Raw genomic sequence first — 12,052 nt, forward strand, 5'->3', positions numbered from 1 at the left:
TCTTCCAGTTTGTCCACTTTGTTCAAAAGATACGTTTTTACATTCAAATGAGAGAGCAATATATTTAAGATGATATATTTAAAGTTACTTTGAAAATTAAATCAATAGCTCCTAGTGGTAGTTGTATCTAATGTAATGAATAGTTTATACACTCATTTCCAATTTAAAAATATCTCTTCCTGAAGTTTTTCATTAACTTATACAATAGTAGAATATTATTTATAAAAGAGCCACATAAAATCATTAGAATAGATTTCCAGCGGTTTGATTATTCCATCACATATTGATTATTGAACAATCATATGTGTTTATTTAAGACACCATCATAACATTAATGATATTTTACTTTCAAGATGATATCAGGTTTATTGTGAAAATGTTTCTATATTTTATTAAATCTATTTAAATTGCCAAACTTTTATTTTATATTTAATTAGAGGAGGCAATTTATTTACTTTTTAGTGGTATTTTGGGTCATATGCAATTGTGTTCAGTGCTTACACTCAGGTTGTGATCATAAATTAATCCAGGCAGTGCTGAGTAACCATATGTGTCTTAGCTTATATATCACCTCTCTGGACCAAGAGGCAATATTTTTAATTCAATCTTTAAGACTTGAGATTTCTTAGTATAGTCCTGAAAAAAATTCAAATATCTTTTTCTCTCTGTCATCAACAGCATATTATTATTTGCATAATGCCATTTTTTGTAGTCTATCATCTTTTCTTTCATCTGGCCATCTTTAAAAATGAAGTTAAATCAACTACCCCATGAAAAATTGTCAAAGTTAATAGAAATGGATTTGTGTGTCAAACAGTTATATCTTTTAAAATTTTTAAGAATTAAAACTTTGAGAGTTCACTTCTGTAGAACAGTTCTGTAGAACAAAAAAAGATTTTGTTACCTTTTTTCCTTTTCTTATTCTTGTTATGCTTCTTTATATAACACATGAGAGAGATCATTCTGTTTTTGTTTCTTTCCTTCTGACTGAATTCATTCAGCATGATACCCTCCAGTTCCATCCACATAGCATCAAATGGCATGATTTTCATATAGCTGAGTACTGTTGAATTATATATATGTATATATATATACATACATATGTTATGTGTGTGTGTATATATATATATATCATTCTTTCTTTAACCAGTTATTTGTTCTCAAACTCTTGGGTTGTTTTCAGAAATTAAGCAGAGTTTCAGGGGGAACTCGGTATAACGTTGGAGAGGAGCATAGACTCTAGTGGAGGGTGTGGTGTTGGACTTTGTATGCATGAAACATCATCAATTGCAATATAGTAAATGGTCATGGTCACGGTCCTCCCGTTGTTCATCGATTTGCTAGAGCGGGCCCAGTAATGTCTCCATCATGAGACTTGTTGTTACTGTGTTTGGCATATCGAATACATCACGGGTAGCTTGCCAGGCTCTGCCGTGCGGGCGAGATACTCTCGGTAGCTTGCGGGCTCTCCGAGAGGGGCGGAGGAATCAAACTCGGGTTGGCCATGTTGGCCCCTTGTAAGGCAAATGCCCTACTGCTGTGCTATTGCTCCAGCCCAATATAGTAAATAAAGATGACTAAATACAATTGATGTAGGCAGGTATTTAGGGAAACCCTCCTCCCCCCCCCCCCCCCACACACACACACATACATCGTGGCAATTAAATTTCTGGGAAGCAGTAAAGCCACTAAGTCATAAGTCTGACCCACCCTGTGGATACCTTGTGGATACAGAAAGCAAGACCTGATAAGACCTTCTCCAGTGCAGACCTTGAAGAGACTGGACCCCTCCCTAACTCTCAGCTATCTCAGATCAGAGAAAGCTGGACTCAAACTCAAAGAGAAGATCCAGCAACAACAAAACTAAGACCACTCCTAACTCTACCCCTTGGAAACAACCGTAGCAAGCAGACTCTTACATACATAGAAAGCCCCACATTCATCCCTGTCACGTGCTCGCATAGTCCAATGGTGCATTGGGGGTTCTTTCAGGGTGAGAGGAATGAGGCCCATTATACTGTTTTGGGCATATCGGGTACGCCACGGGTAGCTTGCTAGGCTCTGCCGTGTGGGCGGAATATTCTTGGCAGCTTGCCAGGCTCTCTGAGGAGGATGGGAACTTTTGGGGAGGCCTCTAATCGCTTTAACAGGTGTTCCCAGTCTACCAAATGCATGCTTTTGGTCAACAGGAAAAACTGTTTTGCTCTCTTCCAGGAGCTTTATTTTATAGTCTCTGGATCTTGGCCATTGATGAGATTACATGGTACCAGGGGCAATTTGTGGGTGTGACTGCCAAGCTACTGGAAAACTGGGGACCTGGGTGGAGGTTGCCCAGTCCCGATTTAAGGAGGCTTGGAAATCTCAGCCAGGGGTCCTGCATACCTGCGTTCCTCTGTCAGTTCCTTCATGGATGAGGCCTGTTCAAGCATGTGCAGAGTAGCCTTGAGCATGCCAGTGGCTGAGTTCTGGAGGTTTTTGGCTGCTGAGGCTCTACTTGGGGCAGGGAGGGAAACTCAACCCACCCCCCTCCCAGATACGTTGGTGAAGACTACCAGGCGTGGGGTTGGGAGATTCTGCAATGCTCTCTTCTAGAGCTTTATTTTGTAGTCTCTGGATCTTGGCGGTTGATGAGATTACATAGTTCCAGGGTGGTTTGTGGGTGTGACTTCCAAGTTACAGGAAAACTGGGGACCTGGGTGGAGGAGACCCAGTCCTGATCCAAACAGGCTTGGAGATCTCAGTCATGGGTCCTGCATACCTAGGTTCCTTTCTTACACAGAGCATTTTGTGTCCATGGCCCCCTGAAAAATTGGGTAGCAGGAATCAACTCCCCTGCGGTGAAGACCAAGCAAACATTAGGTGTGGTTTGACAGCCACCTGGTGGGGCTGGCGGGGCTCATTGCAGACTTTATCAGTCCTAGTCTTTCAGGCTGGGTCTCCGAGTGGCAGAGGCAGACCTGGAGAAAGTGAACTGTCTTTCTCCTACCCTCCTCACATAAGCCAGCTATGTGGGCTTATAGACATCACAATTTTTTTAAGATGAAACATTGGAAACTTGAGCCAAGCAATGAATCAGAAGATGGATACACTACTGTTGTGAATATAAATTAGTTTTGAATCTCCTAAAAATTGAAGCACACACAGGAATGTGGAAAATGATATGCTATGCTTTTGCATTATTAATTTATGGAAAAGAATCTGAAAAGTGTAATGTATTATTTTCTAATATGAATTAAGGAGGTTTTATTTGATGAATCCTTGTAGGATTTTATAAATTATTATAAAATTTTTAAATTTATTTAATTACTAAGAATTTTTTGTGTCATATCCAGGGATTCTCAAGGCTTATTCCCAGCTCTATGCTTAGTGTCACTTTCAGTAATGTCTAAGAATCATATGTGTGCTTGGAATTGGTTCAGTGTAAGGCAAACAGCTTAACTTCTCTACTATCTCTCTGGCCCTGAGATATGTCTCTTGAGAAAGCAGTTTCAACACTATTTTTAGGATAAAAAGACATCGTTTGCACTGATATTTTAAGACATTTCTTTAATAAAAGACAAAGGTATTAGAATATGTATCTTGTTTTGTGAAGGCAGTTTTAAGTGTAAGGGTTTGATAAAATACCACTTGCTTTAAAAAAGTGTTTTTCAATTTAATATTAAGAGATTAAGGTGAGTGTATGATAAATCTTAGTAAGTAATTTGAATTTTTAAATAATTGTCAACTGTAATTATTTTGCTAGCAATTAGATAAAGGTAAAGGCCCTCCTGTTGATCATCGATTTGCTCGAGCGGGCCCAGTAACGTCTCCATTGGAGACTTTGTTGTTACTGTGTTTGGCATATCAAATACGTCATGGGGAGCTTGCCAGGCTCTGCCGTGCGGGCGAGATACTCTCGGTGGTATCTCACTAATAAAAAATTTTTAAAAAAAGTGAAAATAGAAGGTATTTAAACGCATCTATGTGTGTTGTAGCAATACTCCACCACTGGACTTGCTCTAGGTACTAAAAAGACCAAGGCTCGCCATCTAGATGCTCAGTAAGTGATTTTGGAGGGACATACCCCCATCTTCTCCACAGCTACCAAAAACCTATCATAAATGTTGTTCTCCCCTTGTGAGTCAGATTTTAAAATTACAGGACAGGGACTGGAGTGATAGCACAGCAGATAGGGTGATTGCCTTTTACCCAGCTGACCTGGTCCTATATGGTTACTCGAGCACCGCCAGGAATAATTCCTGAGTGTGTAGCCAGGAGTAACCCCTGTGCATCGCCAGGCATGACTCAAAAAGCAAAAATTAAAAATTAATTAAATAAATAAATAAAATTCGGCTCTCCGAGAAGGGCGGAGAAATCGAACTCGGGTCGGCCATGTTGGCTGTGTGCAAGGCAAATGCCCTACCACTGTGCTATCGCTCCAGGCCCAATTAGCAATTAGATAATATAATAATTCAAAATGAACTATTGAATCATTGGTTCATAAATACAAATAAAATTCTGTATTTTTAAATAAAAATTTACAAAATTTAAGAATAAAGGCTGAAAGTAATACTTTTTAGAACTCAAAATATCGAGCATATAAATTTTTACCTTTATGTGTCTCCAATAAGATGTGCAGGAAGTTTAGCAGAGCTGAGTATTTTTCAAGTAGCATCAATTATCTTTGCTTAAAGGCATTAAACAAGAATAATTTTGAAATATTTATATATAAACTTTAGAGGCTGGAGTGATAGCACAGCGGGAAGGGTGTTTGCCTTGCACGTGTCCAACTCGGGTTCGATTCCCAGTATCCCATATGGTCCCCTGAGCACTGCCAGAAGTAATTCTTGAGTGCAAAAGCCAGGAGTAACTCCTGAGCATTGCTGGGTGTGACCCAAAAAGCAAAACCAACCAACCAAACAAACAAACATATATAAACTGTAAATTGTGAACTTGAATCTTAGGAATTAAAAAATCAGAATTGTGTGTCTAGAACTTTAACATTAGATTCATATTCTCTAGATAGTGACATTTTCCTTGGTGACTGATATTTTTACTACATATGATGGGTGTTAGCAAAAATGTTAGAATGACCTTTGTTATTCATGATAATTCATGGTAGGGTTATTGACTTCTCAGTTAAAAAAGTTTTTAATCTCACTGCAGAACATAAAAATGGTACAGTTTCCCCTGTTGGTATTCTATTAGTAGAATCCACTATGAAGTGACACTGTGATAAAGATGGAGGCGTCATACGAGATATGCTTTTCTACATGTGGCTTTTGGCAATTTACTCAAGGACTGGTAACAGATCAATAAAAACTACAAAATACCTCAAGTTTCTCTTAGTTTCTCAATATATTGAAGTATAATGTAGCAATTATCACCAGTACAAAGTTTTAGGTAAGGAGATTCCAATAGCAATTTTAGAGAAGGAAAAATATTTTCAATAATTTTCAGTCTATGAGAAATTCTGTAAAAACACCTACACTTGAAGGAAAGGAATTTAAGGTCAAACAAAACACCTTTATCATCTAAAGGCTTAGCTATTATTTTATCATCTAATGTTTATAGTCGATGAGACTGAATATATGATGGTAGATCATTTGGTCTAAAAAAACAAAAGAGACATGAGAGACAGTACAGGGGTTAAAATGCTCGATTTCCGAAACATTGATCTGGTAAGTTCCCTAGCACCAAATGTGTTTCATTGAGCATCACCAGGAGTGATCCTTTTTTTTTTTTTTTAATTTTATTGAATCACCATGAGAAAGTTAGAAGCATTCATTTTTGGGTTACAGTCACACAGTGATCAAAAACCCATCCCTCCACCAGCGCACATCCTTGAGGAAGTACCAAAAGTAAGTTCTGAGCACTAGTAAGTGTACCTTGCTGCCCCTAACCAAATAATCAAAGAAGAAAAACTTTAGATGAAACTTTTCAATCATTTTCATGAATTTTATCTCTATAATTTTTAATTTATATCACAATTTTGTCTTTCATGCCATTCAAATCTACAAAAGTACAAACTTTCCTACTATGTTCATAAATTACAATGTAACCTGTAATTGATATATAATATTCGTATTTACAGTATTTTATTAGTTTTTCAAATTAAAAATATGTTGTCATCACTGCTGTATAATTTTGTTTTAATTTCAAAAATATTTTCTCTTTTTCTTTTCTAATAGTTAGGTGGTCATGGCCTAATGATATGGTATGTTAATGAGAGAGAGTTAAAAGTTCAAGCTCTGAGCACTCATAAAGTTAGGCTGCTATTATGGCTTCTGGTAATATAATTTAATTTCTGAGTTTCCTTAGGTCATGTGCACAAGCACCCAAAATAAAACATCCACAGGCTGGAGTGGTCATTGAATGTAAAAGGCACTTTCCTGGCATGTGTTTGCCTTGACTGGATTCCTGATACCACATATAGTTACCTAAGCACTGCCAGGAATGATCCTTGAGCACAGAGCCAGGAGTAATACCTCAATACTGGTAGTTTTAGAACAGTTAAAAACTCAAATATATGAAGTAGCATCCTCAAGGAAAATGTTAACTACAACGTTGGAAATAAAAATATATTCTGAATATTATATACTGTCTAGGGGTCTATATAATATTCTTTCCTGAAGAATCTCAAAATAACAAGCATGAGAACATTTGTCATCCAATAGATGACAAATGTGGATGATAATTGAGAGATGTATCTGTTTTTGTTAGTTTGTTTGCCTGATTATTTGTTTTTTTTTTTCTGGTTTGGTTAGTGGGTCACACCTAGTAGAGCTCAGGGACCCCTCTTGGTGTTGCTCTAGGGATTATATGCAGTGTTCGGGTTCAAATTCAGGTCAGAGAATATCTGAAATGATATCATAAGAACACTGAGATATCCTATATGTTGTTGATTTACTCTTTTAATTGGTCTCATTCCTTTGTTCCATCTCCAGATATCTGAATACATACAAATTTATAGTCACAGTACTGTGAAAACACTCAGAATATGGTACAACAAAACATACTGCCAAAAAGATCTGTCTTCTGGTATAGGAAGTACAAACACTGAAGGCTATTTAATTTTTGTAAAGTAAGGTAAGTCTATCTCATTAGTTAGTGATCCTTAGGGCTCACCATAAATGCCAATTTCATTTCTTTTATTGAGGTGTCATTATTTCACAATTGTTATGACATTACATTTGCTCGAGCGGGCCCAGTAACGTCTCCATTGGAGATTTTGTTGTTACTGTGTTTGGCATATTGAATACATCATGGGTGGCTTGCCAGGCTCTGCCGTGAGGGCGTGATACTCTTGGTAACTTGCCAGGCTCTCTGGGAGGGGCGGAGGAATCGAACTCGGATCAGCCATGTTGGCTGCGTGCAAGGCAAACGCCCTACCGCTGTGCTATCGCTCCAGCCCATAGGTATGCCAAAATCAGAGCATTGGCAGAAAAGATCTTTAATGGAGTTTCTATATTACTGAATATTTTCTAGCCAAGATTCTTACCCTCTACACAACTGTCATTAGAATATCAAATTGCCATAGGATAAAACTTCGAGTAGCACTGCATTCATATTTGATTTTTTATAGCTCATATAAAAAAATCACAACAAACTTCTTTGTAAGTAGTTACATTTCTGCTTTCCAAATAAATTTTCTAGTGATTACTCTCAATAGGTTTAACACAAAAAAATAATAACTTATTTTAAACACAACTGTCATAATCTCCCATTTTAAACACAATTATGTTGTTTAAAGAGAATAGATAATATTATATTGTTAATTGAGATTTAAGAATTTAGAGTTATAAATTAAAAATTCTTGCTCTTGTTGATTATTTACAAAATAAAAGAAACCCACAATCTCATGTAGTTTGTAGAAATTCACACAAAAATTAGTAAATAATTATTTACAAAAGAAATATGTGTCATCTCAATTACTTTCCTTTTTTGTAAACACACACATGCATACACGCATGCACACATACACACACACACTCACAAATTCTCAAAAACCTAATGTATTTGCCATTTCTATTTTATTTGAACCAAGATATCTTATTATAATCAAAAAGAGCTGGATATGTTACAGATAGTACACTGTGAAAAAAATGTATCAAAATTTGAAGTGATCATAGCAAATCATACTATCATTCCAGAATAATTTAGTGAACATATCAGAATTTTTAACCATGAGATCTGTTTGTTAGTGCTCTGCACACAAAACATTTTGTCAACATTTAAAAAACTGTATACTTAATCTAAAATTATATTTTAATGTAAAATTTTAAAATTTGAAATTCCTTTGAAAATTATAAGATATGACTTATGATGAAAATATTGACAATGTAACAATTAATACTTTTTAGGTTTTCTTATTTTCTTATTGTTTCCACAACTCCAGATTGTATTGATTCAGAGGCAGCTCAATAATAGCCATGGTTCTCTGTATGTCTGGGTAGGTTCATTTATATGTTTTTTTTTTCATTTTGATTTACTCTTTGAACTCCGGATTCCGGATTCTATCTATCTATCTATCCGGAGTTCTGATCTTTGTCAACGCTCAAGAATCAGGGACGCTGTCTCATTTGCCAAGACATCAAAAAACAAATGGGCTGGACGCCCACCTACAAGATGGTCAGACTTCTTCGTCAAGACCCTGAATGATAGATTTGAGGCTCTGCATGTTCCTAGAACAAACAGATACCATTGGGCTACGCTAGCACACAACCGGGATGAATGGAGACTTTACTGGCACCCGCTCGAGTAAATCGATGAATAACGGGGATTAAGTGATTAAGTGATAAGTGATTACTCTTTGAAGACATTTATGCATTTTTAGTAGGTCAACTACTATGGAAATTTTAGATGTTATGCAAGATTTTAGTAAAATGGGTATCTTTGCACTGAAGTGTGCATTTTCCTATAACTCAGTGTTACTTTCACTTTAGAAAAAGTATTCTGTCTCCTTAAAGTTTTCTAAATTCATTTATATTCTTTTTCTTTAATGTAAATTTACATTTACATATGCAGATAGGATTTAAATGTTCCCACTTTACAATTGTATGTGTTGCTTTAAACAACACCAGTAATTTATGTTTCAAATATCTTTTCATTACCAAATGCTTCTTCTTTCAAGTGTTTTCCTGATTTTATTCTTTAAAAAAAATAGAAATAAAACTCCTGTGTGAAAGCACTGAAATTTAGTCCTTATTTTGCCAAAGGGTCTTGATGATATAAAAGATTATAGAAGTTGCATATTAACATAGAAGTCAATGTAGAATAAAATCTACTAAAGATTTTCACTATGCACTGCCTGGAGGACTTTTTGTTTCTTGCATAGCATATAACATGTTGATATATTATCTGATAAAATCACTGTTTTCAATGATACAAATTAATAGAATAGATTTGTCATTTTTATCAAGTAGTAGAAAAAAGCATCCTCCTGGGAAATAGAATTTATCTCTGAATTAAGACAATTAAAATTATGTCACTGAACTACAAAACCTTAGTCTTGTGAGGTTATTTAAAATTGCTTCTGGTCATATGAAATACATTTTTAATGAGTATCAGAGAGTGATGGAAGTGCTTAAAGTTGTAAAGATTCAATGTAAACATTATTTTAAATTTATGTTAAAGCATATTTCATCGAATCAACTTTATATAAATGTATAAATCTTAAAAATCATATTATTCATTTTGATAGAAAGTAATTTTGTTGACTGTGCTTTCTAGAATAGGAGTTTATAACACTCTCAAAATAATTTAGCGGAACTCTTTTTATTAAGGTATAAATTCCCATTCCCTTTTTATTTATGGGTTACATCTTAGTAGTCATATAAGCATAGATTAGTGTAAATAACTTGCATTTGGGTGAGAAAGATAATATAGCAGTATGGTATTTGCCCTGCATATGTTGTGATCAGTTTCAATACCCTGTACAACCTATACTCAGTACCTCATACACAATCTGGTGTAAACTCTGAGCATAGTTAGGTATGACTTCTCCACCCCTACGCCCATGCCCCTTGAATAAAGAAAATAAAAAATGATTTATATACATTTAAGAGAATTTAAATTGTCTTAACGTAATTAGGTAGGATGGTGTTTATATAATTTTGGTAGTTTGGTTGCCAGTATTCTGGACTATAATGTTATTTTGGGGGGCTAGAGCGATAGCACAGCGGGTAGGGCGTTTGCCTTGCATGCAGCCAACATGACCGACCTGAGTTCGATTTTTCCGCCCCATTTGGAGAACCCGGCAAGCTACTGAGAGTATCTTACCTGCATGGCAAAGCCTGGCAAGCTACCCATGACGTATTCGATATGCCAAACACAGTAACAACAAAGTCTCAAAAAATGGAGATGTTACTGGGTCCACTCAAGAGAATCAATGAACAGTGGGAGGACAATGACAGTGACAGTGATAATGTTATTTAAATTGGAATATATATATATTTATATATATACATATTTATGTATATATATATGTGTGTGTGTATGTTTAAAAACATCTTAAAATAGAATTCTGAGTTTTATTCTTATTAAGATAGCAGAATCAAATACTACTGTGTTCCCAGTTAAGGAATTCTGTTGGCTTATAAATTTGAAAAATTTTATGTGTTCAAAGAAAAATCTCAGAAAGAATTCTACTGAGTAAATAATTAAAGGTAACCCCTTTAATCCTAGATCACTAGATTTTTGGAAGAGGCAATAGGAGACCAGAGAATAATTTAATAGATCATAATTTACTGTTTTGAAATGTGATTCTGTCATTTTTCTCTAAGAAATAGAGTCTTACCCTCTGCTGTGGAATCTGGGTTTGATTATGTGACTTGCTTAGGAGACATTTGTAAATGTGACAAGCAGTCTTGGGAAATGCTTGCTTGTGGTTCTGGCCTATTTTCTGTGTTTTTTGAAGTAGCTGCTTTGTAAAGAAAACTCCTAGCTGGTTAGAATTTGGACACAATTGATTATGTTCCTGCAATGCCCAAGTTAACTGCCAGTTTATCTACCAGCAGGCTGAAGCTGAAGTAAGTCAAGATGAAAGCAACAAAGAAAACCTAAATGAGTTTATAATGTTGCTTATGCAACATTTCCAACTTACTGGATCCTCACATAGTAAATGTCTATTAAATTACCAGTTTCTAGATTGTTGGTCTGCAGCAAAAGCTAAATATCTATCTATCTATCTATCTATCTATCTATCTATCTATCTATCTATCTATCTATCTATCCATCCATCCATCTATCTATCTATCTACTTATCTATCTACATCCATACAGAGTCAGAGAGAATACTCTCTCTTTCATCCAAATTAAATTGAATTAATAATTAGAAAAACAGTAAAGTCCTCTAATATTTGTATTTGCCTTCAGGAATTCCTTCACTTAAAACCATGCCTACAAAAATGCTTAGAGTAATATTTCTTAGCAATTTTATTTAAAGAATCAGAAAAATTCACTTGAGCTTTAAAAAATCTTTTCCAATTGATTTTAAAAAGTAGTATCATAGGATTTCAAAGTTTCTTTCCACTATAAGAGTGAAAACTAAGTAAAATAATTAAAGTAAAAATATGCAGTACTGATGAATTTAGAAATAGACAGCAATATAAAATGTAGTTAGAATGATTAGATTAGGGTCAAAAATGAAGCAATTTTTTGGTAGTACTGATAGGTAGTAAATGAAATATCCGATAAGTCTAAATATCAAAAGAAACCTAAGCAAACACAGTGGACTATGCAATAGGTATTTTTAGATAATAAGATTCTAATATAACAACTAGAAAATTATAATGGATTTTCAATAGAAGTTTTGATGTTGATTTCAAATGCAGATTCAGGAACAAAGAAATTTGAAAAATTATGAAAGTACCCTCAAGTAGGATTAAAGAAGAAAGTAGGAATTTATGAAAATAGATTAAAGGTGATAAATGTAGAGATCTTGTCTAAAGATGAATTTGTGAAAATAGTACAGAGGTCTCCTAGCTTTTGAAAGATATAGGGACACTTTCAAAATAGTATTACCATTTACTTCAGTGCTTAGGACTCTTTGCAAACTTCAATCCACATTATA

This window comes from Sorex fumeus, unplaced genomic scaffold (genome assembly GCF_029834395.1).
Source record: "Sorex fumeus unplaced genomic scaffold, SorFum_2.1 ptg000014l, whole genome shotgun sequence".
In the NCBI taxonomy this organism is placed as follows: domain Eukaryota; kingdom Metazoa; phylum Chordata; class Mammalia; order Eulipotyphla; family Soricidae; genus Sorex; species Sorex fumeus.